The 27,325-nt window shown below is 37.8% G+C and overlaps 1 long non-coding RNA gene across 6 annotated transcripts in view; it reads right to left on the bottom strand.

The window, feature by feature from the left end:
- LOC146767697 (uncharacterized) overlaps positions 1-27,325 on the bottom strand; it is a 382,268-nt gene that overhangs the window by 108,897 nt on the left and 246,046 nt on the right. For 5 of the 6 annotated variants that reach the window (XR_014955217.1, XR_014955216.1, XR_014955214.1 and 2 more), the window contains one exon: positions 346-405. This is a non-coding gene — a long non-coding RNA (uncharacterized LOC146767697). Of the gene's footprint in view, positions 1-345; positions 406-21,100; positions 26,240-27,325 lie in introns of those variants that run through there. The other variant, XR_014955218.1, reaches the window with a different exon arrangement.

Here is a 27,325-nt window from a genome sequence, read left to right as displayed (position 1 = left end):
CCGCATAGTGAAACCACTAATGTAAAAACATTCTATTTTCTTTTAAAATTACACAATGAATAATTGGCCTTGGCCAACTCCTGTCTTCATTACAAAGTGGCTGCTGCCACTTCCTCTCAGTGGGAAGTGATCCATGTGAGATGAAGGCTGCAATTCACATTTTTAAAATAACATCTCTCCTCTTTAATGTGAAGTGATCCTCAATCATTTCACACAGATGAAAGAGGAAGCTGAAATTTATCCCAGCTTTTTATTCACTCTTCTATAATTAGCATTTACGTATCCCCAGCTGATGTGTTTTACGTGTAAAATTCACAAGAGTCTGACAGGAATGAACAAGCTTACCTTATAAGAGAGTCGTATATAAGATAAATGGTGCTAGCTTCCTCCCAGGAAAGGTAGATTCTGCAACATGGAATAAAGAAAAAATTATTTCAGTGGAAATGAAACTAAATAAATCTTATGTGGGAAAATAGAGGATTATTTCCTAAATTTAAAGACTGCAGATTGAATGGCAGAAGGCCACCGTGCACTGAAAAAAACCCCAAAAAATACTTCAAGAACATAGCTATTTAGTTAGAAATACCTAGTTCTAAATATCTTAGAAAGAAAATCCTGCCAGCCTGAAGCAGGATTTGGATTCAGGAAAAGGGCACTCTAAGCATCAGTGGAGTGACACATGCAGACAGAGAAGCAGAAGTTCATCCCTGCAGCAGAAAAGAGCAGGAAAACTTGAGATCAAAACCAAGAGCCACAGGAGCAATTCTCCAAGGAACAACACAGCCAAACATTCACAGGAGCCATAAGAAGTAATTCATGCTTTGCCACAGAAAGCACAACCTGTTCTGTGCTTTGTCAGTGCTCACTCCCAGGACAGAGAGGCCACAGCCACCCACCCAGGAGCATTTCCACTGCAGCCCAGCCACCACGGGTAGCCCAGCTGTGACCAGCGACTACTGCCTGACAAAAGGGGTGACACTCAGGCCACAGATTCACTCAGCTGGCAAGTAAGCACAGACCCAGCTGTAATACTCTTTGGAGTCAAGGATAACCTCACAATTATGAGCTGAACCAAGATAATGGCCTCAGAACTGAAAAGCTATGAATTAAAAGGCCAAACTCTTCCATTTCCATATTTCTAAAATGAAATATTAATTTATGTCCAATACTTCCTTCAAATGTGTAGCCAAGAACACATTTTATGTAAGAAACTCTCCAAGCCAAAACAATAATCTTAAAACAACTATTTATTTCATTTCAAACCATGTATCTTTCTTCTTTTTCCTAGGGAAAAAAAAAAAAAAAAGAAATTATTTTCCCTGCTTTTTTTCATCTGTTCATAATATTGAGAGAGGTAAAAAAAATCCTTACATTGCTAAAAACCTCCTAATAAAAGGCATACACTGTCTCCTTGCAGACATGCACTAGCCCTTTGAATTTCCAACTGGACCACTTGGTCCTGGAAATCCTTCCTGCAGCAATGGGCTCAATGTATTTAAGTACTGAAGCAAGGGAAGAGCAAAACTGGAAGTGGGCAATGCACATAGAAGTGGGATCCAGATTTCCACCTGAAATACTTATTGAAGTCCAACCTCACTTTTATCCAAGACCTGCAGAGAACTAACTTTTGAGAGGTGGTGTCAGAAGGCAAAATTCTATTTAGAACACTGGAAAAATTATCAAAAATGCATTCTCACATTTAAAAATCTCTAACTGCAGGGTATTATCATGTGCCAAAAATGGTAATGCAAAGCTTTAAAAAACCAAAACATGAAAAGATGCTGTTTGCCAATGCAATCTAACTTCATTTCTCATTTAACATGTTAGGACACATGAAAAACAAAGTCATGAATGAATCTTACAGGTTCAAATACACCTAATATGCATACACTCATACGCAATCACCCATACCCTTACTCAGAAAATATTGCTCATATTTTTCCCATTTTTAACAAATTTAAATTTTCCTAGATTTATGCATGTGGTATTATCATGCTCTCCTCAGATTCTTGAGTGGACTGAACTGCCTCAAAACCTCCCAGAAAAATATTTGCAAGGATTGAGAAATAACCTCAGGAAGCTGGACTGACACTCTTGGAATGCAAAGATCAAGGGTTTCTTTGCACTATTTTTATTATAAACAAAGAACCCACTACAATCGCAGTGGCATCAGTGGGGGAGGTAGAGGGAGGAGATGAGGAACAGTAGGAAAGCTGGAAAAAAATACAGATAATTATTTGAAAGCCTTGAGTATATTCCTCCTGTACTCCTCACATCATTATGGCAATGAAAATACCCCAGGCTTTTTCACCATGAGCTTTATTTCTGTCTGAATGAAGTCATAACATTACAAATTTTGGAGGCTGTTTAAAACATCGTTATGTGAAGTCAGATGTGAATCACTAAACATTTCCCTGTAAAAAAAAAACAAAAAAAAAAAAACAAAACCAACACAATCAATCACCAAAATACAAAGAAAACAATCAAACACCAAAATACAAAGAAAAACAAAAGTAAGAGGAAGAAATAAAATGAGCTCAGATTTCTGGCCATGTAAGTCATCAGGAATTGTTTCATCTTAAACACTAAATGCCCCAGCCATTGCTAGCATGTAGAGATAAGACATTTCCACCTCCACATGACAGCTCATACAAACCGTTTCTTGTTTATTTCCCTGTTAGGAGTTCTCAGCAGTCACCGAGATTATTTCGCTTGATTTGATTCCTTCCCTGCTCTCTCTGTGGTTCCTTTACGGAGCCCTGCACAAGGCTGTTGGCGTCCCTTGGGAAGATCCAAAGTCAGCATTTGTGCTGCACGGAGCCCTGGCCGCCACAACGCCGCTCCTTTTGCCCGTGCTCTCACCCAGGGCACCTTCCCAGGCAAAGGGCTGGGACAATTCTCCACGCTGCTCCCAACTCACTGCCTTGCCCACCTCTCTCAATCAAGAGTGACAGCTAAGGTGACAACAGAGACAGTTGTGAGGTTGGTATCTCTGGTTGTTGAATCCTAGGTTTCCTGGTACAGCCTTTCTGTTGCAAATAAAAGTGAGAGTGCCTGAAGAAAATCTGGTTAAAATCAAAATATATTCCCAGCTTTTATTTGAAACTCTTCTTTTTTTAAAGACATTAAATGATGCCTCAGGTTTTAGCTTTTAGATTTTTCAGACTCTGTATTGCTTTAGTATGTAACTCTGTGCTTCATACAAGGGGATGGTGACCTCTCTTCACAGAGCAGGGAGACAAAACAATTCCTTCTCCAGCTGGGGACCAAGGACAAATTATCCAAGTCGTAGGCCCAAGAACATAAACAGTGGACTGAAGAGAGAAAAAGAAGGATGGAACTTCATAAACTGAAGCTATAATTGGACAATTAACTCCAATACACAAATGGACCAGAACTTATTAAGACCAGACCCTATGACTGGTTGTCCATTTTTGTGACCATTTTGGTTCATCTTGGGTGTGGCCCTGGCTGGGCTCTTGTGCTGCCCAAGGTGGATCCATTGAGGCCTCCTAATAAATCCCTACTTTGTTCTTTAACTGTCTAGCCTCTGTTCTAGGTCAGCCTTCACAAGGCATCAGAACATGCAGAAAGCATGTACGAGTGCTGGTGATGAGCCACAGCTTTTGCTGGTATTTTAATATTTCTCTATCAAAAGCTAAAGAGAATCCCATTTTATTTCACAAGAAATGCATAAAAGCAGTTTCTTCCACAACTTAATTACTAAAAAAACCTCAGCTCCAAATAATGATCTCTGCTAGCTTAAAAATCAAATTTTCATGTTAGTTTCTGCAAATGACTTTTGGTGAGTTATTGCCAGGCTACTGTCCAACCAAACACTTACTTGTACAGGGTAAAATGTAAAATGATACATGAATGAGCTACCCATTTCTGTTCTAAACTGATGTAGCAGAAAAAAACCTTTAAAAAAAAACCCAACACAAAAACAAGAAAAAGAGAATTTGTCACAGTTCTGGGAAAAATGCTTTTTTCCACTGTGGAGAACACCATCAACACCACTGAAGAATGACAGCAGAATTTATTCTGGCACATGCCCACAGCTTGCAAAACTAAGCAAATAATAGGGAGAGTTAGGAAAATAATCATTTGATAACACTAAAAAAAAAAAAAAAAAAAGAAAGAAAAAAGAAAAAAGATAACCCACACAGCAAAGTTGCCTTGCATCCCTTTCTGGGTGAGGGCTACACCCTGTTTGGACAATAATGTAAGAGACTATAAGAGTTAGTTGGTAAGAATTTACCCTAATGATAAAATAAAGCAGATATGCTGTAGCATAACCAAATGAAAACAGCCAGCTTTGCTTGAAAATTTACAAATATTTCTAGCTGCAAAACCTGTTCCTTTCCGTACCCAAAACATAATGGGAACATTGTGAGGGGGGAGGGTATTTATTCCAATGCAACTTTTAAATTGAAGTTACAGAACAGATTAATTTTTCCAGCTAATTATTACAGGAAGAAAAATATTATAGCAGGCATAGATATTTTTTTTAAGCATTCCCTACATCATACTAACACTGTATTCTTTTAGTTTAATATTACAACTTGTAGATGTTCTGAGATACAAGTCTCCTGAGTGAGTGTTAAAACACTCCAGTATTACTTCCTCAACTTCATCTGTAAAATATGAAACAAACTGGAATTGCAGCACCGAACAGTAAGCAACCTTCCAGAACATTCCAGCCTTTAACCTCTGTGTCAGTCAGAGCTCTGTATTCATATCACACACTGAAATAGATAATACACGCCATACTTGTGAAAAAAAATGGAGGACCTGCAACTACAACCAATAAAATATTCTTTCACACTTTTTGGATGTGATCAAAGAAAAGGGGTTTCTAGAACATCATCCAATAATAAATGATAGAAATAGATATCTGAGCTTAGTGTGATTCATTTGCACATGTGACCTGGGAAAGAAATCAAATAAGCATTCTGGAAGGAAATCAAAGTCAGTCTGCAAAATTTTAAAATAAGAGCTGGAAACAATAAATGATACTTAATCTAGAGTACAGCTAGTATATACAGTAGTAGAGAACCCAGAACTATTTTCTCAAAGGCAGATGTGCAGATAGAGGCAGTAATATTTAAAATGGACTGTAGCTGAGACAATTGACATCTCTGTACACCACACAGATGCTATATACAAGGATCCATGGCCAAGCCCCAGATGGTCACTCATGGTATCTGTGACTCATGATATCATGATATCATGTTGACCTAAAAATCACTGAACAAAGAAGTTGTAGGAGTTGTTGGGCTTTTTTGCCAAGCCCTTCATTGCTCTTATTTGTTCCTGGATGCTTTAATAGTGAAAAATCAACATTGTTACAGAGAATAAACCAAAACAACTGAGTCGACCAAGAGGCTGGTGCACAAAGACCAACCTACAAATGTTGAACTGCAAACAAATCAGCAGGAAGGTACTGAAACATTTGGTTCACCCCTTTACCCACTCCTAGCTCATCCAAGTTCAACAGCAAAGGAAATGTGATTATTGTATAATTTTAGAACCTATAGAATGTCTCTTAATCAAGAATCCAAAAGCAGTTTTGGAGAATACAATGCTGAGAATTAGGTCTCAGGGGAATTCTCCTAGCCAAAGCCTAGGAAGTAGACCATGGGATTAAACATTGTCACATTATGTCAAATTATTTCACTCATTTATATTTCATTTCTTTGTCTACAGAATTTAGCACAGATCTCCAATTTTTCCTCCTCCCCTTTCTCTAATCTTCAATATTTTGATCTTCTGCAGACATTTCTTACAACCACATAATAAGATTGTTACATTTTATACTTGACATTTTCTTCCATACTTAGATGTCACTGCATATTCTTAAAGAAAAACAAATAATCTATTCTAGATTATGGCAATGCAGAACTTAGTATGGGGCTCGCCTGGGAACTTCAGCTTTGTAAATTCAAGCAGCAACAGCATAAATTCTGTTGAAAATAGGTCTCTTCTGGCTGAACAATAATGAGCATTGAATTCTAAGACTTTCTCTCTAACTGAATGTGTTTGGTACTCCTGAAAAGGAACTTAACTTTGTAATTTTTTAAAGCAAGAAGGAAATGATACAATTAAAGAAATGAAATAAAGCAAGGGGGATAGAAAACAGACATGCAGGGGGAAAAATGAAAGGATGAAGAAAATTAACAAAAATAAAAAAGGAGGGGGGTGTCAAATCAAACACAAGATATTCTACTGGTTTTCCTTCTGCAAAAGAACAGCCTGGGGTATTCAGTTAAATTATAGATATTCAGGATATTTCACAGAGCTGGTGTCAAACTTTACCTGTTCTGTAAGCACCAGCATCTGCCTCACTATGGAATCCCACTGTGCTCTCTCTTGTAGATCACATCTTTGTGAACTGCTTCTAGATAGTCTTCAGTGAGTGTTTTCAATTACAATCTGGTTTTTGATCTTCTCTTTCCCATTCAGTGTTGTTTCAGAGAACAGAAAAGTTGCTTCCCTCAGGTGAGATGTCTCCAGGAGACATGGAAAAACCTCTGGAGATTCAGTCATGGCCTTGCAACTCTTCCAGGTGCAGGACCTCATTCTTCATGATTTTGGCTCTTTGCACAGAGTGTTAGAAAATGGCACTAGAAGGTCCAAATTCTACTTTTATTTCTAAAAGTAATTTTTAATAACTCCTCAGGAAAAGTGAGGGCCATTTTTAAAAAATACTATCTTTACTATCGTCTATTTATATATACATGGAGCCAGAGTTTTTTAAGCAAATGGAACACATTTGGACACTGAAATAAGGTCACATTTCCAGAAAGGATCTGCAGCTGGAAGCTTTCACCACCCTCAACACACTAAGCTCTTGGAAACCCAACAATGTATATAGACACCTAAAGAAGAGCTGAGTGGTTCTGAAAATCTGGTCCCAGTTGTCAGTACTGACATCTCCTGACTATCCTCTCTCAGTGGGTTCTGAAAAGCTGCCTTACCTCCAGCTCCCACTGACTGGGAATCCCTGTCACTGAAAACCACACGTGCCTGAGTGGAGACTGCTGTGGTTCCAAACATGAAAATTCACTTTTGCATTTTTAATTTGAAAATATTCATCTTTGCTTCAGCCATATATGATCTAATTTGTGTTTTTTCCAAGAACCTGTTGCTGAAAGGTAGAAATTACAAGGATGTATTGCAACTTATAAATTACACCCTCTAAAAATGAGACAAACTTTCAGGGCTCCAGAAGCATCCATTTAAGTTAAACAGTTTTGTTACTGAAAATTCCACTATATTCTAGGAAAATGAGGGAAGAGGACAGCTTTCTGCTGGGAAGTTTCAGCTGGGTATGATTATGACTCCTTTTATACACACCATAAGTATTTAATAACTTTGAAATTATCTATTTTTCCAATTAACATGTCAATGAAAAAATAAATGAGCAAGGGATCACACAGGGCTGGTCTTAAAAAGTCAATATCAACCTTAATTCTGTGATGACACTTTATAGCTTATTTTCCAAATATTTTATTTCCCACTCTCACAGAATTAACATTTTCTTCAATTGTCACTGCAGCATAATGATGTTAGTACAAAACATGGATTTTTCTCATCACTTAGATATCATGAGGTTACCTTCAATTTAGCTTGTGCTACAATATCCCAAAACTGACAAGGATGTGTCCCATCCATGCTCCTACTTCCATACTCAGCCCTGCAGTGACTTCTGTGACAGTTTTGTATACTGGAATTTGAAAGCATAGTAGTTATACTACTTGAAGTATATCACTTTCATTTTTAAATGTAATAAAAAGTAAGAGCCCTGCAGTTTCTCACCAGAATGCACTACTTCAATCTCCTCAGAAAGCTTTGCAACCAAAACTATGGATTTTTTTTCCTCATGAGAGGAAAAATTATAGAACTTAAAATGTAACAATAAAAAGCTAACATAATAATGAATCTTAGTAATTTTTTTTTTCATTAAAGCAATGCAAAAGACTGAACAATAGGTGATGAAATTGCCTCTAGAACAACCTCTTTGCATGATATAAGTATTACACCAGCTGTAAATTGAACTGCATAATCTCTAATGCATTAGGATACGTGGATTAGGAGAAAGAACATTTTCTCACAATACCTTTGAAGAAGAAAGAAAAGGAAAAAAACAAAAGAAAATTTAAATGAGCCTCCAACAATCAATCTTTCAAACTACAAATTAAGTTCCCTATAATGAATTTTAGTATGCACTTAAAAAAAAAAAAAGAAATTTAAAAATTGTCTTAATACTTATGAATATATTCACACCCTGGATTATAAACAACAAAACTACTGAAACAAACCCATTCTATGTTCTTGGGTAATTTTTTTATTTGCATACAGATGTTAAATTTAAGTCTAAGTAATCAACTGTGATTTTCATCCAGCATACACAGACTTTTCCCTTCATGATGGCAGTTGTTTTTTCTTGGGGGCAGTGCTGGAGTTTTGGGGGTTTTTTTGGAGGGAGAGGGATTGCTGATTTCAGAGATACTAAAAGAAAAGTGTATTTCTATAAGAATATCAGCATTTTAACTCAGTCTCTCATTGCAAAATTAACATCCTTGTGACTGATGAAGACACAAACTCGATGGATTTTAAAACATCAAAGGACCATGAAGATAAATATTTGGAGATCAGCAGAGAAGGCACAACCTGAAGAGAAGGGTGCCTCCCTGTGGCAAACAGATATAGGAGAGGCCAGGCAAACTCCTGAGCCTTAGTTCCAGTTTCTTTTTTCCATCTTTTTTCCATCTGGACTCAAGCAGCCATAGCATCAAATGTTCATGAGAGCATGCTCTTCTCTTTATGCTGTGGCAGAAAATCACCAGGGCAAAAACATACACACAAATAGAGAAAAAAATAAACCTACAGAACATCCACACAGGCAAAAACACTCACAATTTTTCCTGACTTGGGCAATTTAAAGCTTAGGCCATAATTTGATTTTTAATTAAAACAAATTGAATTATACCAAGCTTCTCTCTTGTCACCATACTAATATAGATAAAGGCACATTTTTATGAATTCAGAGAATCAAACTGGTTTTTTGCTGAGCACCAGTTAACATCTAATCTTTCTTGATGCTCTCTTTCCATTCTCTGCTTCTAATTCTTCCAAATCAGTTCCTTCTTTCCTGCAGAGTCCTACTCTTGTAAGGAGTCCATACAGCCTTTACTACAAGTTCCTTTGGCCTTATTTTTCCACATTTCCCGAAGCATGTCACTTCTAAAACTAACTCTAAAGTTATCACAGCAATAGTTGGCCTTGTGCCATTATATAGTTCAAATCTAATCTAGCCAGTCAGACAGATCTCTAGAAAAAAACTGTATTTTTATCTGAATGATGACTGTATCAGCAACAGCCAAGGTAATTATATTACCCAGAATTACCCAGATAGCATCATCCCATACAGGTTGTTGAAGCATTTTCAGATGTTTCATCTTATTTCAGAAACAAATATTTTTAAGACACAAGTGTGGGTTTTTTTGGAGATTTTTGGTTGTTGTTTGTTTGTTTTTAAGATCTCATTCTCTTTAGATTGTTTCTCCTTTCTTCACTGGTAGAGTGGAAAAATGACAGAAAGAAATAGAGGAACTAAAATCAGAAACTAGCTACACCATGCCAGTCTCTTGCTATTATTCTCTGATTGCTTATCCTGCACATTCCTTTAATTTTATCAGATACTATTAAAGATTCAGTACATGTTTTTAAAATGCATCTGATACAGAAAGTCACATATTATTGAAATTCAAATATAAAGCAAAAAATAGTTTATCCCTATAAGTTCAGGATATATATATATAAAACACCTCCAAAAGGACTTGTGCATGTATGATGATACCAGTTCTTAACTTTGGGTAAAATAGGCATCTGTAAGACAAGATAAAAGAAAAAAACAGCCATATCATAGGAAGGAGAAAATTATCCTTTTACAATCTATGTGAAAAACTTGGATTTAGGAGATGTAGGATCACTGCCTGGTTGCAGAGAACTTTTCCTGCATATTACCCTAAGAGGAAATAAGATTGAATGTAAACAAATTATCCACTACAATAGTAAAATAAATTTTCAATATTAAATGAAAGCAATAAAAAATAGATTGTTAACCTAAAACAATTTTAAAGGCAGAATAATTCTTATCCAAAAACACTCAACTGGGCTAACAGGCTAAATCAGGTTTTAAAATACACCAAAAATTCTTCAGCTATTTTTTTCCTCTGTTCTAGAGCCTGCTGTAGGCAGATGAAACCTATCATGGTTATCATTATATTCTGAACTAGTTTATTTGAAAACAATTTTGAAGTCAAGGTCTTGTGATACTTTATGAACTCCTTTACTCTTCCTCTGAAATATTCTTGGATGGACTTGAAAGAGGGCTGCACATATGGTCTACCGGATTAAACAAGGAGGTAGGAAGGTCAGATTATTACCGGAATAATTTATATTTCCTTTTGCATTGGCTGTGTATTACATGAGCTGTAAGCAAATGAGACTCCCCAAAATTTATAGTCAGCTACACTTTGGATTGAAAATCAGACTGGGAAAAAAGAGATTTTACATTGACCAGAGAAACAGAAATCATGACCAAAAACTGGAGATGAGTGGATGGAGATTAGAAGTATCTTTCCATGCACCTGAAATGCAGTTCTTCCTGCAGCATATGCTTCACCTATTGTACTTATTAAAGTCAGTATTTCAAATTTTGAAATTTGTAATCACTTTATCAGGGAAAAGAGAACTATTTTCTTTAGCCTGTCTCTTCACAGCAGTGAAGACAACCACTCAGTGGTCATTATACTGTACCCCTGCAACTGAAGGCAACACTCCACTAAAAGAAGCTGCACTGATCATTTGATGACAGCCTGATTCCTTTTTCGGAAGTTTCTTGCTAGAATTTACTGGAAATACCCTGTTACCTAGGATAGTCTGTGGCATATCCACAAAACATAATAATTTTAAAAGGTGTGTGTTCTGCAATAACCCTAGCAAAGCTGATATTTCAGAAACAATCTGTTTAGAATAAGGACATCTTTTTGCTGAATTTTTAAACAAAACACATACTCCCTGGGGAGAGGGGAAAAAAAAGTGAGGAACTTTCTATTCTGCATTCTCCAATCACCTCTAAGAAATGAGGATTAATAACTAGTTGCCTACAGGCAAATTGTTATAGAATTACATATTAAAGGACTTCTTCCCCTTCACCCAGTTCTGTCTTGAGACAAGGCATCAGCTTCTGTGTTTTGAAGGATCTTTAAAAGTCATCCAAAGTAATCACTGTGATAAATGCAAAGAAAATCAACTGCAACTGGTTCAGGGAAGGGTTTTCTTTCCTTAGTAGAAAGAAAACTTCAGGAAGTGCTTTTGTCAATCCCAGTAAGACTTTGACAGCAACATGTAACCTCAGTCCTTGACCCAGCAAGTCTGAGCTGCATTTAATTGGTCTGTCTGCAAAGCTATGAAAAATTTCTCTTTGTGTACTGTAAAATAAAATGTATATATTTCATACAGCTGGGAAACAATATCTACTATTCAGAGCTGCTGGCAGCACAACAGAGCACTTTCCCTGTTAAACTCTCTAAAACCATCCCCTTTTTTCCAGCCCTGCTTTTAGGTGCACTGAAGAAGCCAAAACTATAAAAGTCAACAAGTGGAAAGCATAATCATTGGAAAATTCAAAGGACATAAATCATTCTTAGGAGAAACACAACATTAGGTGAAAAATCATGAGAACCATGCAGATTTGGAAGGATTTATCAGAAAAAAAAAAACCCAAAAAAAACCCAAAACCAAAAACAACAAAAAAACAACTGAACAACTGCACAGCCACACTGAAACCAAATCCCCATCTCTATCCTGCCCATCTCTTTTTTAAACTCTACTTGCTGGTCTTCCTCAGCGTTAAGCTACTCCCCATAAATCCACAACTAGCAGCCACGTGGACTTTTATGAGATAAACCTCAGTATAACCCAGTATAGTTTTTAAAAACCTAAGCTTCTCAATACACAATCAAATAAACATTCAAAGAAGAAGAATCCTAATGTCTGTCAGTGTGAGTTACCATGGCAGTTTTAACACACATTGAGCTTGTGGCCATTTTTATGGCTGGAAACAGGATGGGCTGAGGGGTATCAATGTTATAGAATGAGTTAGCCAACAAATCCACGCCAGGAGATTCCCTCATGGAGCAGCCACAGCAGTCATAAAGATGTAAACAAAGGTAGCAACAGGACTTATTTCACTGCTGAGGTGCAGCTACCCAAGAAGTTTTGCTGGCAACAAGATCTTAGTAGTGGGAGGGAGGACTTCCCAGTTTCCACTTAATATACCCAAAACCAGTAAAATTTATAGCACAGGCTGAGCCTGAGCTGTATAAAAACACAGTCACTGAAAGTTTGCAAAACACTGGTTAAAAGGAGAAAAATGGTTATTTAAAGGATGCCAATATTGATAAGAAATGTAGACTTTTAATTGATCCCATACTGATCCAGCAATAAAATGTCTGTTATAAACATCACCACCTCATAGGCCTGAACACAGTAACACAACTTCAACTTCTTCTAAACCTTCATTTTTTATCAAATGAGAAACAAACTAAACAATGAGAAATAAATGAGAAACAAACTAAATAATAAACAAGGTAAATTAGGTGTGTCCTGTACAGAAAACACATGTGGAAGAGACACACATCATTTTAGTCTTCCAGATACGTATAGATGCAGTGATAACTAACTAGAGAAAAGGTAATCCTGCATACAAGCACGGTCAAGATGCAAGACCATTTTGAATCTTTAAAGTAGTTCACAATTTTAAAGTCATGGGCAGGAGAAAGGCAGAAAAAAACGAAAAGTGGGAGTATCTTACTGCTAAGGGACCTGGACACCATTCTGACCCAAGTGTCCTTATTGTTTTTAACAAAGCACAGAGAAACAAAACTGTAACAGTAACAATTAGGTCCATTTTTCTTTAATCCTGGGCAGAAAAATAACATTCCCTCAAGTATTGTTTGGGTGGGCACTGAACAAGTCCTGTTTGGTGCTGCTCAGTGTTAAATGGTAAAGCACTAGCATTTATAGTTTTTTATCTTCAAGCATTGGTATGAATTGAAGGGATTTTTTTAGCATTTTGTAGGTGTGTGATAGTTACACAATGCAGAAATACAGGCTGCTGAACACTAATTAAAAACAAGCCCTTAAAATACGTATTCCATTTGCTTTAGAGCATCAATTATAAAACCAGATGTTAGAGCCAGATGTCAAAGAATTATTTTTCATAAGCCACAGCTTATAGCCATGTAGCCTCCATTCATCATCTCAGATGGGAACATTTAATTTGACAGCACACATTTTGGTTAATAGCCAGTTTCAACATTAGCACTTGTTTTTGCAATTTTATGTAAAGGGATGCGATAAAACTGTCTATAATGAAAATACTGTTATTTCAGTACCTCAGCATTTACAAATCATGTCTATCTGTGCACAAGCTGAAAATGTTTTACACACTTGTGAGCGTCTGCAGTATGTCTCAGAGGCATAGTTCTTTCCACATGCCAGCTTATTTAATATATATCTACAGATAGTTTGCTCCTAGGAGCTGTGCTCCTCTTTCAAGACATTTATCTTAAGAGAACAGAAAATAAAACATCTTTGCTCCTGTGTTTCTTGAACATTACAAAACTTCACTGATTGCAGTGGATAATTTTGGTTAAAAAATATTACATTGTTTTACTTTTGATAGCTAGTCTTAACAGAAATTTGGGCCTAGAGCTCTCAGGGCAGCCTATATTTAGAGATACAAGTCCTGTCTTCTTGTGTATTTATTGCATTTCTAGGTAAAATCTATGCCAGGCTTCAGCTGCTGTCAGGCTTGCACAGATCCAGTATTTAAATTTCTTTTACATTTGACAGGGCGAAAAAATAACCTATCTGTTCTGAAGCCAGAAATAATAAGGAAGGGATAACTGGCATACCTCAAAAATCTGCCAATAGATACCAATCTGCTCTGATTTTAGCCCTAAAAGTGAACAGTCCCACTGCAAGTCTTCTACTGAGAAAAAGTGGGTAATCATATCAAATTATGTGACAAAATTATGAAAACAGCAAATTAATTTTCCTTCTGACTAAAGCCAGGATTTGACTCTCCAGATAGTGAGAAGACACAAGTACACTATTTCAACTGTGATATTTCAGGTTTGAATTATTTTGTCCAGACAGCAAAACAGATTTTTTGGCTGCCGATCACACGTTTTCAAACCCAGACGTTAATTTTAGAATAAAACCCTCAAGAAGCAAAATCAAGATGTTTAATGCAGCTCTATGAGAAAGACATATTATATGTGCTGCCTACACTTGTGAAAAAATTAGGGAATGGGCATTTTGATTGCTCCTGTTCATAAATCAAAGAATGAAAAGAACACATGAAGGGACTAAAGAGGAGCATAGAGTATCATCTATCAAAAAACTCCTGTGAAAGGGAAATTGAGATGAGTCATAACATACCTTTAATTCTTCAATGGGAGGCATGGCCAGATCACAGACTCCAACTGCTAATAAGAAAAACCAGTCTCTTAACTGCAGATTAATACAGAAATCACATCCAACATCTTTTCATGCTGACATAGAAGAAACCATACCAGCTAGCTTTACTTTCCTATTAAGAAGGATTTCAAAAAGTGCCCTAAACCAGGACACAGGGGTGCTGAACACCTATGTTGACTCCTCCACACACTTGAGAGACAGAAATGCAGAAGGCCTGGGTGTAACCATGTTCAAAGAGCCTCCCAGATTCTGAGCTGATGAGGACAGGAGGGTTAAGATTCCTCCTGTGTAATAAATGTTTTCATTTGGTGTTTTTTTAATTTGTTTTTTTCTGATTTTATTTTTCCTGTCTCAGAGATTGGAAGTTCCACCTATTAGAATTGGTAGAACATCAGTCTTACTCCTTCTGCTCAGTATGCAAGCACAACAAAAACAAACATATTAAAAAGTTAGTAGATCAGAACATACTAATGACTTCTCTTTTCAGTTTCTGAAAATAAAACAATATTAAAACATCACAGTTATTCACACACTGAAAATCCTGATTTTTCAATACCTGGTAGCAGTAAAGTCAGCTCAAGGCTTTTGAACAAGTCACAGTTCCTTTCATGATTTTGGATATTTGTACACAAATAAAACATAGACTGAATTCACTACTGAACTTCTGATGTGCACAAAATAATGTTCTGACACAGGAAAAGACCTGTATACAGTGATTGTAACTATTGGTTTCAGTTGTTATGGTCTGGCAAAAGGCTTTCAAGAGCTCTCATATCTGCTATCGTCACAGGAGAAAGGCATTGCAGCTTAATTAACTTGTCAACAATGCAGAGGCAATGAGAAACTAACATTCCACCTTTTCACATAGATCATACATGTTGAACAGCTCTAGCATTCAAATCATTACCACAAAAAAAGTTGTTTTTCCAGTCACCGACATCCATGTTTTTATTTGAGCAGCCATAACACTCTAATGGCTAAAGGGGCTTGCTTTCCCAGAGTGTCTGGGAAATGATTTTGCTAATCTTGGTTCACAAACTCATTACCAAACTGAATTCCAGCATCTTTTCCAGTGTCTAGCCTGAATATCAAGTTTCAGACACCTTTCACTACTCCTTATTTATGTAATTCTTTATTAAGCCTGAATTTTACAGCCTTTTTTTTTTTTTTTTTTTACAACTTGGGCACATTAAGTAACATGGTTCTGGATAACTGGAAAAAATTCAGCAGCAGCTCAGGAGGTATGGCAGATTTGGGATGGAGGTGTAAAATAAATTACAGAGCAGCAATACACACAATGCTGATGCAATTCATGTGGCTGCTGTTGCATGCATTCCATCATACACAGGAAAGTGTGTTACCTTCCTTCCAATCTCACCTTAGCCTAGGAATCCTTTTCTGAGGAATAAATGTTCAAGAGTAATATCAAATATCCACAGCAAGGCAACTGGCACAGCAGCTAAACAATCTGCACTCGTGAGGCACTGCAGATGTTTGAAACACTGTGCAGACAATTTAGGGAGTTTTGGGAGACACAACTCCCTAAACCTTCAGCATCCTTGCAGCATCCTTTCCAAGGCAGGCAGGCAGAAAGGAATGCCTGTGACAAGCACAGTCCCAAGTGGCAGCCAAAGGAGTGCACCAGGCACGAGGAAATAGGGACAGTCTCTCCTCAAAGGACAAGGGACAAAAGCACAACCAGCACAAGAGGTAAATGGAAAATTATTATTAGGGACTGGGGGGAATAAAACCAGCTCTTATAGAAAGGGTTATCACACCCTGGAACAAGTTGCTTTACTATGGGATCACCATCCTTGGTGCTATTCAAGAATTGCTTGGGAAAAGCCCCAGAAACCTCAACTGGCTTCTAAAGTTGCATTTACAATGAAGAAAGCTCTGCTGTGACTAGCTTGGACCAGCCAACTTTCCCTCCCAGCCTAATTTGATCCTTGATTTGATCTCACTTTCCATCCCACATTCATGATTCCACAATTTGGGAACAGAAAAGGAAGCCTCTGCTGTGGAAAGGGGAGGCAGATTTTTCTGCCACAGAGGCTGAGCAAGGCAGAAGCAGATTCAGCAGCACACCCAAATTTTTTTTTTCCTTTTAAATGCTTGCTCTATCCCCTACCTCCTTTAAAAAAGATAGCATGTACTAAAATCATAAATTTTATCACTAATTTCATCTCTTCAAACGGTATTGTTCTCAAAGGGGCTACGACATACTCAGTTTTCCATGGATTTTTGAAGGGCAATGACCTCCCTCCCTGCAAACTTGAAGAATGTCTACAGCTGGAGGTATGCTGGATCCAGGAAACCTTTCATATTCTACCCCAAATCCATCACAACATTTTAGAAAATTGCTAACTTTTGAAAATAGACTTTTGCCAATTAAATGTTTGGCCCGTGTAACAACTGTTAGCTGAAGACTTCTGCATTTTCTTTTTGCTCCTTCAAAATCTGAGTTTGATACATTTTTAAAATTTCAAATTATCTACTGAAATAATAAAAATTTTCAAGTGTCCTAAAGAACTATCTACTTTCAATTTCACTGCTGAAGTAAAAGGAACAATTCCAATCAAGCATTTTCCCTACAGTTCCCAAGAAAGTTAGAATTGCATTTAAACTAAACACAAAAATAGTTTTCATCTTAACTAATCTTATTAAACCAAGTAGCAAAGTTTTCTATCACATCAATGTCTATTTAAGTTGCACAAAGAAGGAGAATTCCTAAATATTTAAAAATTGAAAAAAACATAGGGCTTTGTTTCATCCTTTCTAGCTTCTAGAAGAAACTGCACAATGAACTCCAAGATACTTCAGGTTGTTTCATTTTGGTTCTAACAGTATTTCATGAGTTGGTGGTGTGCTTGCTCAAGTGTAACTTCAAGAAAATTAAATCAAATACAGTAATGCAAACTGATAAACTGCAGAATGAAAAAAAGAAGTTTGTTAATTCTCACTTGCACAAAGACATGGTATTCAGAAAGTTATTGCCACTTCTAATTATCACAAGCAAACAGCTGGCATGTAAAATTGTTAGTTAGTGACCAAAAGTATACACAGATGTGTTATTTAAATTTATTTCAGACTGGATAATGGGCTCTTGGAATGAAGAAGACCTATAACTAATTGATTCATACACTCTAATTTGTTTATTTCAGTTAGAAACATTTCACACATTCCTGAAAGACCTGGCAAGGAAAGTAAATGAGAAATAATGATGTTTCTTGCTGGAGTATTTTATCATTGTTCATTTTATTACTGCTTTTTTTTTTTTCCTAGTGGATATATGAAATATGCAAAAGTTCCTGTTATTGTAATACAGATACATAAACAGAGGAATTTGGCTTTTCCCTGACTCCATTACAAAGAAAAATAAAACAGAATTTTACCTACTGTCAGAGTTAGGCACGGTTGTATTTTTTCAAAACTACATTAACTGCAGACCATATATGTGGGAATTCAGGTCAAATCTCATTCTGCCCATCCACTTTTCTTTCTGTCACACAGACTCCCTTTATTTCCTTCTGCCATTTCCCAGGCTTTCTTGACACTTGGAGCAGCACCACTGAAGGGCTGGGAGGGATTATCCCAACCTATAACAGTGCTCCATCACAAAAATGGGCATTGCTCTAAGAACCACTTAATGAGTAATTAACAGTATATAACCTGCAACTTGAATAAGTATTTCCCAACATTTAAGTTGAATTAAAAAAAATATTTAGGTTTCTTAATACCAAGGGGGCTCATTTTGAATAAATACCATTCTCTTTAGTCCCATTTTAGTTCATTTTTATTTCAGTTTTTTGTTTTCATTTTGCTGGTACTTGGAAAAAATCCCAACATTTTAAAGCTTATAAAGCAAAAGGTAATGGTATGCTAACATTATTCACAAAGTAACCCTACTGCAAGGCTGGTCTCGCTGTCTTTCTAAGGGTTAGAGAGCAAATAAACATTTTAAACTGCAATCCAACTGTAAATATGTTTTTCTCAGTGCAGCCTGACAGTAGATTTTGCTCTTTATGTGTATATGCATGAACATTCATATAAAACTCAGAGGAAAAAGCACTAAAAACAGCACTGGAAAGATTCAAAAAGCCTAGAGAGAATCACAAAAATCTTCTTCTTTTAATGTGTTCAAATTCAGAAGTCAGACAAAACTGGAAGCGGCCACGTTTATTTTTTGAATAATTCTTATTTCATGTTAAGAGTATAAATGAGAGTCTAGTTTCTCAAGAGCACACCAAACCTAAACACAGAAAGAAAACCATGCTGAGGGAATAGCCTGACGTTGTGTCAAGGCAGGTTTAGGGTGGATATTAAGGAAAGTTCTTCCCCCAGAGGGTGTCTGGGCACTGAACAAGCTCCCCAGGGTCACAGTGTCACTGCACCAGCCTGAGAGATCTTGAGGAATGGTTGGACAATGCTCTCAGGCACATGGTGGGATTCTTAGGGTGTCCTGCACAGGGCCAGGAGCTGCACTTGATGATCCCTGTGGGTCCCTTCCAACTCTGGATATTCCATGATTCTGTGCAGCCCCTGGGATGAACGGCTTTAGCAAGTTCCCGTGTTCCTCTGTGGGGCATTGTGACCGAACACAAAATCTGAGGACATGCCACCTATCCCACAGGCCAGAAGGGACAACTCAACCCCCCCTGGATTATAAGGAGTTCAGCCTCCTTGTGCCACCACCAATCCTGACTTTCACCCAGGTACACAAACACTGAATTCTGCACCTTGATGCCCACAACAGGGAAGGTTGGTGGTGTGTGTAATGCTGCCAGCAAAAGAATGATGCTGATAAGTTCAACAGGGAGTGAAAATCTTTATCTTTCAGGAAAAACACAATCCTCAATACTTAAAATTGGTTTGGAAGCTTCATTTGAGACTGTAAGTAGTACTCTGATTTTTCTTTAAGGAGGCTGGCCTAAGCAATATGCCCAATGTATCATGGAACAACTCTTAATTATTTTAAAGAATAAATGAATCAATTACATGGACTCTTAGAGCTGGCAAAAGACTGAATTAGAATTGGCTAGTATGACTTAATGCTCAGTTGTTTAACGATTTTTAATAAAATATATTACAACTGTGCTTAAATTTTTAGGTCTAGAGGCTTTTGATTTCCCAAAAACAGAAAAAGAGCAATTAAAAATCTGCCTTAAAATCATAATTTTTTTCAGGCAGACCACAACCAAAGCAAACACCCAGACTCTGCGTTGAGTGCCCCCAGGTTTAAGAGGTCAAAGGCACACCCTGAATCCTGGTGGTCCTATGACAATCCCAATTCAGACCTCCCTAAGGAGCAGAGTGAGGCACTTGAAGCCCCCAGTCTCCAACAATCCCTTTCACACACTGCAGCTTCACTTTATGATGATTCTGAGCAAACACGTCCCCAAACCATGACCTCTTCCAAAACTTCTGAGCACTTCTAGAAAAACAGACCAATTTTCCTTCAGCACTGGGCTCATATCATCTACCTTTTACTTGTTCCTGACTTGCACACAGATTTTGGTTGTCTCCCTGCATGTGAAGAGACCCACTCTCTTTCTGATGGGGATGCATTTCAAATGCTGGCGTGAAGAGCATGTCAGGAGCTGCTGGCTCAGAGGAGCTTGGAAGCAAATATGGAGAGAGCTGGAGAAAGGGAGCTGGGCTTGTGCATGGCTTTTCCACACACTTTTGTAAGAAGTTTAGGCTAGTCCTGACAGCTGGGAAATCCCAAATGACAGATGATCCATTTTTATTACCCTTACATTTCCATTGTGGATATAACTCATATTGGACTTGTTGCAAAAAAGCACCATGCTCAAAGCCAAAGAAGATGTAGCACATTTCAAAGCAGTCTTTTTCACATCTCTATGGTTATTCTAGGAGTAGTTAATGTAAAAAGTAGCCAGGATGACATGTGCATTAATATATATATGCAGCACCTATGGGTTTATTCGTTAATTAAGGCAAGAACCTTTATGTCATTTGTACAGCGTGAGGTAAAGAACATTTTTCCTGTCTGTATAAGTTCTGGTACACCAGTTTCCTCCCTAAAGAGCACATAATAGCTACATTTAAGTAAATCAGGTCAACATGTCCTTCTTTATTTTAAGTTAAGGTAAACTAGTCTTCCTGTCCCACTGCAGCCTAATTTTTCTTTATAGCTATTTAAAACCTATTATAGGTTAACATTAACATTCAGACCGCTTCCTGCACTGTCTGATTTTGCTAGATGATAAACTTAATAGCACTTAGTGACAGACAGCAACCGAGAAGCTCAGGGAAGGAGGGATTTCATCTCCAGCAGCAGCCTACAACACTCGTAGCAGTTTAATAACAACATCAATAAAAAGGCAGATCTACTGTAAAATGCCTGCGGTGGCAATTACTCTGCTTTGTTTACTTTGGCTGCAGCCAGCAGAGAGCAGGATCCATTCTGCTCACCATTTCTTCCCTCCCAGCCACTCCTATCCCACATGTGGATGGGGAGAAGCTGTGAGCCGGGGTGGGGATCAGGAAGGGATCGAGGGTGGACACCGTACCGCACCTGGCACAGACCGCGTTCCTCCGGCGCACGGCCGCTCGCCCCGCTGCTGTGGTCCGCACACAAACCGTAACCTTGGAAAAGACATTACCTCACAGGAGAAAAATTCTGCGCTGTGCTCATTTTTCAAGATTGAATTAAGCCTGTTTTGGTTAAATGTGAATATCAGTAGTTTGGAAACCCAAATCTGATGCATGTGTCTCTCTATACTGCCTCAGAGGTTCAGTCAGGGGATGTTTAAAAGCTTTCTGCTGGTAGCAGGCAGCAGAAGTCACTCAAGAGGCAAGAGGAATGATTTGTCAAGAGGTTTCTGATTCCCAAAGCCAGTTTTCAGGAGCAGTTTTATTCTCAGGATCAGGGTGGCTTCTAGAGACAGCAACTCTGCAGTTATGCTCTGTCAGGCTGCTTTGGAAATATCTTCATCTGCCAAAAACAATATTTATAGTATGAAAGACCATGTAAGTTACTTCAGCAGCACTCAGTTTCTAAAGACATTCACACTTTGCTGATACCTGACTCTTATCTTTCAGAAAAAAAAGAAAAGACGACATAGAAAGGAAAACCTTTGTGTTAACAAGGACAACTGAAAAACTGACTGTTCTCTTAAAATTATACTAACAGTGCTAAAATTATTCTAAGCTGGGCCTTCCTGTCCTCAGGCCTACTTGGTACAGACTAAAATGCATGGAATAAAGAGAAGTTTCAACACCATAAGAAGTTATAGACTCTGGGATTTTGCTCTGGTTGACAGCTTCCATATGGTCATGGAAAACAAGGAGAATTTTTAAAATATATCTGTGTGCCTCCTTGCACAGATTAAGCTACTTTGGTAGTGTACATAAGGAGGTGTCACAGAAAACATTGTAATCTCCTTGCCAAGGAAACCAGACAGGTATCCATCTGTACACTCTATAATGAGCAGCACAAAGCAACCAGTCCTCTAATCAACTTCCTCCTAGAATTGGACTCAATTATTCTTATAGGTCCCTTCCAACTTCAGATATTCTATTGCATGATAAGTATTGACTTTTCCCCATGTGAAAACGAAATCTCTTGTATTTGTCACAAAGTCTCCAAAAACATCTCTAGCAAAATAAATGCCCATCACAGTTCCAGATATCTGCTTATCTTTTCAGCATGTCATGACTATTTTTTTCATCCCAAAGTATGAGACCTCAAGATGGACCCATGAGATGGGACAGGAGGAACCTGGGCAGCCCTTTAAAGAGAGAGGTGCTAAGCTGTGCATCCAGGAGAGTTCCTCTGAGCACAGAGCAGCCACACAGCTCATCTGACCATGACATTTTTAGTCCACCTGCATCCCATGACATAGAAAAAAAACAAAACAGTGGCAGGAAAAGAGGCAGAAGTCAACTCTGAGGCTTTCATTCTAGACACATGATACTCAAAAGTCAGAATAAAGGAGTTAGCAAGAAACATTGACAGCCAAGCGAATTTATGTAAGCAGCAAAGATAGGTGCTACATATGCCCCTTCTGCTTCCCATCCTCAATGCACACTCAGTTGCAGGATACAGTGGTATCCCAGGAAGCTGCAAATGCTCAGGAGTGCAGTGGCTCCTGCCTCTCTGATAACCCCTTGGAAAAACATACTGTTTCATATAAATTAGAGGAAACCCAGGAACCACATCTAAATCAAGATCTAGGCAAGACCTCAGCCACCCTAAAACATGGAGAGGCACAAAAGTGCTGCAAAAACACCTTTCCACTCCACCTCCCTTGAACTCAGCAAGAACTAAGCCCCACGTCTCACAGCTGGAGGCAAAGCAGTTGGCTGGGAGAGGAAAACAAAAGTCTCACTGCAAGGCAGCTCTCCAAGGCTGAGCCCCAGGAGAGGCAGTGCCTGCAGCGTTGTGCAGGCAGCACCAAGAGAAGCCACGTGCCATGGCACCGGGACAGTGCCAGCCAAAGGCCACCGATGGTTCCACTGCCAGCCCTGGCCAAGGGGAAACCTGGACGCAGGACAAGGCAGAGAGCAGGCAAATGTTCTACTCCTTCTCAAAACAAGTTGCTGTTTTTGTTTCCAAGCTTCAGACTCTTTGGATCTAATTAAATTTGAAGAAGGAAATGAGGAGTAAGCAAAATTCATAGGCAGCAGGCTGGTTTGCTCAGCTAGCTGGGGCTGCAAGCAATGCTTGGAAGGCAGTGTCAGGTGCTAAAGCAAATTTCTGTGTCCTTTAACAGCAACAAGAAAAGTGTGAACAAAAGAGGATATACCTAGTTCAGGAATGTAATTGTTTTATAAGAAACATGCCAACCTCAGTGTTCTTCTAATGTTTTTTAATACTCAGCGCTTGTAAACTCCTTCAATCTGGGAAGTCAAAGATTTCATCTGATAGCATAAATATTTGTTCCATATCATTCTGAGTTGGTTTTTTTTAGCTCTTAATGTTTATATAAGTATCACTTGCTGAACACTGGACCTGTGAAGGATTAAGGAAACGTGCCCTTAACTACCCTGTGCAGGTCATCTGGAACAAATCTCATGTCAGAGCAGAGGAGCTTCTGCAAGCCCCTGATTTACCACCACCTCCAAAACTTGGTAGTGATCTTCCAGAGACCCACCATGCAGAGGCCAAACAATTGTTACTGGTCTTAAAATGAAAAGAACAATTGCTCCATGGAGCTTAAGAGAACATGCTGTCTTGGCATCAAATCCTATCAAGTCTGCTGACAGTACAGAGGAGTAAATAACACAGATTTGTAAATTATACCTCTTAAAAGCACAGCCTAAAAATAGGAAAGACTCCTATAACAAAGAATCCTTCAATAAGTGCTCAAGAAAAAAATTCTTACATCTTCTAGACCACACATAAACCAGGTGGAATCAGCTCTGAAGTCAGATTTCAATAGTTTTGAGTGAGATTTTCTTTCACAGTTGCATTATTGAAGCCATGTAAACTCCTGGAATCCATATAATCTTCTAACTATAAGCTGCAGAGTTTAAATTTCTCGCTGTGTGGAGATTCAGTTTGTTTTGAATCTGCTGCCTGTCAACTTTTTTCTATCTTGTCAAAGGCTGTCTGGGGAGAACACTGTCAGTGGAATTTTTGTGAAACCTACATAAGAATCTGAGGAGATTAGTACATAAGCTTGGGTGTTAGTGGAAATTCTGCAAATAAAATGCAAATTTTTCAGGTTATTTAACTGATTCAGCACTTTGCTTCAGCTGACAATAGTTCAAGAATTTTATTTTCTAGTGTCTTCCGGTGGCCCACATAAAAGAAAAAAAATCAACTTCTGCCATTTTTCATGTCCAAACAGATATTCATTTTTTTAACCCTGCATTATGACAAAGTAAGCAACATTTAAAGTCATTATTCAAAAAGAGCCCTGAGAAAAGGCTAGATGTTATATGTAAATTTCCTTCATTTTATTGTGAAAGCTCATTTTATATACTAGCTTTCTGTGTCTCTAGCTGCTTATATCTGTTACTACAGCCACTTCCAAGTCTTTGTAAAAGTTAGTAATTTCTCCACCTTCACTTTGTGGGAAATTGTGGGGGCAAAATAATAATATTGTTTAGTCCAAGTTCAAGCAGAAACACAGAAATTCTGAAACACTGGCCTGCTTAAAGTTTTATTTAACACATTCCAGTGGTCTCCTCACCTCTCCTGGTGGGAGAGAATAGCACATTATCAGGTGACCACAGATGCACACAATGACTTACCCAGGGACAGGCCAGGAGACCTGAACATGGTTCTCACAAATCTCACAACAGTCCACTTGCTGTAGGACTGTTTTTCTCAACTGCTCCAAGAATTTTAGGACACTGCAGGTTGGTAAATTACTACAGCTAAAGGAGAACAGGGTCGAATTCCAGAGCTGTAATATTCTCCTAGAAGGGGCAGATTTTTAAGAGCCATCCCCATCACAGGTGGGAAGCTTAGTTAAATGCCTTGCAGTGTTGAAAGACCACATCAGATTTTACCTCTTACCAATAGATTTCTACTCACTTCCTTACTACTTAGGCTTCATCCCCTGCTAGATTTTGGGTAACTATATAAAGAACAGAAGAAAGCGTCCTCTTCTTTCAACAAGTTCTTAACCCCACAAAAAGTTGAAGAGAACCTGCAATAAATGCCTAATGTTCTTTTCATGCACCATCTTTCAAACATAATTGAGCAGTACAGGTATGTTAGTGCTGTACTGCATATCCATCTGTTACAAATCACCTGAAAACAAAGAGAAATTTAAATGTGAAGTATGTCTAGCTTTGGTGAAAACCAATTGGATTTTATATGGTATGAGACACACCGGTAAAAGCTAACACCAATGTATTACAGTATTTAGCAGCTGAACAGTTTATTATTAATTCCTTTAAAAGTTGCAAGAATCTTTGCTACAATTCACCTTAAGCAATTGTCTCAGGGCACAAATATTAACATATAATGATTTGAAGGCAACAAAAAAGCAACATGCAACACCACATATAAAAGGCCAATTGGTGACCACTACTAAACAAGTGAACTACCTCATTTTCTGACTAAAAAGTTTTAAAAATTTTAAAATGTTTTAAAAATTCTTCCACACCACTTTTGGTTTCTCCAAAAGTTGCCTAAGCAAATTCATCTTTCTCAAGCTGGAAAGCCATCTAGAAGGGACTCACCAGGCAGCAGGAAAAGAGAAACTATGGCAATGGCTGGGTCAGCAACTACAGGAATGATGTCGCTTCCCAGCCTTTCCATGGAAAGTGATGGTTTCTCTTTTACAGCAAAATTAGGACACTCTAATAGTTCCAAACAAAACAGGGCTCAGCTCAACTACAGCACTCAGGTTTTGCTTAGAGGATCTATTAAAAAAGCAGTGAAACATCATTCCAGCTGTAACTTGCTGCTGTTAAGAGATACTTAAAAAAAAAAACATGCCGAGTGCACTTCAAAGTGCTACTTAGATGAAGAATTACCCCTTTTTGGAGCAAGCTTTAGATACTGCGATGATGAATTTCATAACCTCTCATTTACTAGTCAAAACAAGAATTTGTTATCAAAACTCCTGCACAATTACCTTTGTTTACAAATGTAAAATTCTTTATGCTTCCGTGCACCATCACTGACAATATCCAGATAATAAAAACCATGTTGAAAACTCCCCAGTGGCTGGTTTTTCATGTGAACCATAAATAGAGAATATTAAAAGGAAAAAAACAACTGAAGATGATATAAAGTTGGAGAAACCTGCAGGATAATAGGGGCAATATCTATTGTTTTGACTACAAAATCCACTAAACAACACATATTGTATACAAACATGGAAAGAGACATTAAATAAAAAGAACGATTTTTTTTTTTTTTTAAATAGAAGAGCTTAGCGTTGGTTCTCTTTTTCCAAAGAAAGCTTCACTTCTTGAAAGCTGTGAGACATGTGAATTCTCACCCATTTACAGGGCTAGCTTTGAATTTTTATGTGTTAAACAGTTTCTTTTATTTCTGTAATTCTTCTGTAACTTTCACACACACAAAAAAGTTTGTTCCCCAAAACAATGACTTCAAAGAAGTTTGCAACCACTCAATACAATCCACACAAAGAACAGGCATGGTCAGACTTTCATTTTTCCACAGTTCAGGCTCAGATCAGAAAACACATTCACTGAAGTCTCTCAAAGTTTCATCTGAGTCAAAGCACAATTGCAACAGCCATCAAATATTTAAAGATATTTAAAAGTCACATGCAGTACACAGCTACTTTAAAAAGTCTTAATTATTATGTGTAAGATTGTTGATATATTCACTTGAACTTATTTAAGTTAATCAAAACTCCAATGCACATATTGTGTGCTATAATGTGTATAATTGAAAATATTTCTGAAAAACCTCTGAAATAATAACAATGTCACCTGGTTTTGAAATGCTTTCACCAAAACGTACGTCATGTCCTTGTCTAACCACAACAGTTAAAAGGCATAAAGCAATATAGAATTTTATTGTTACCTATGTGCCCATCAAACAAAACTGCAGGGCATCTGGAACAAGCTGGTTACTATCTGAACCTGGGGTTTGAATAAATCCCTTACTGCAAGTGAAGGCACATGAAAATCATGGACCTAAAACAGTCCATACTCTGAAATTTTCCAAATTTTTGACATTGAGAGCTGCATTCCAGTCACACGCACTCCTTGAAATTCAACAATCTGCAATAACAAGATGATTTTACACTAAAAAAAAAATCTACTCTTCATCACAAAACCACAAGTGTTTCACTCCTTAAAC

Source organism: Lonchura striata, chromosome 4 (assembly GCF_050655825.1).
Source record: "Lonchura striata isolate lonStrDom1 chromosome 4, ASM5065582v1, whole genome shotgun sequence".
NCBI lineage: Eukaryota > Metazoa > Chordata > Aves > Passeriformes > Estrildidae > Lonchura > Lonchura striata.
Note: the sequence above shows the minus strand (reverse complement) of the source record. Positions and strands in the feature narration are given on the sequence as shown.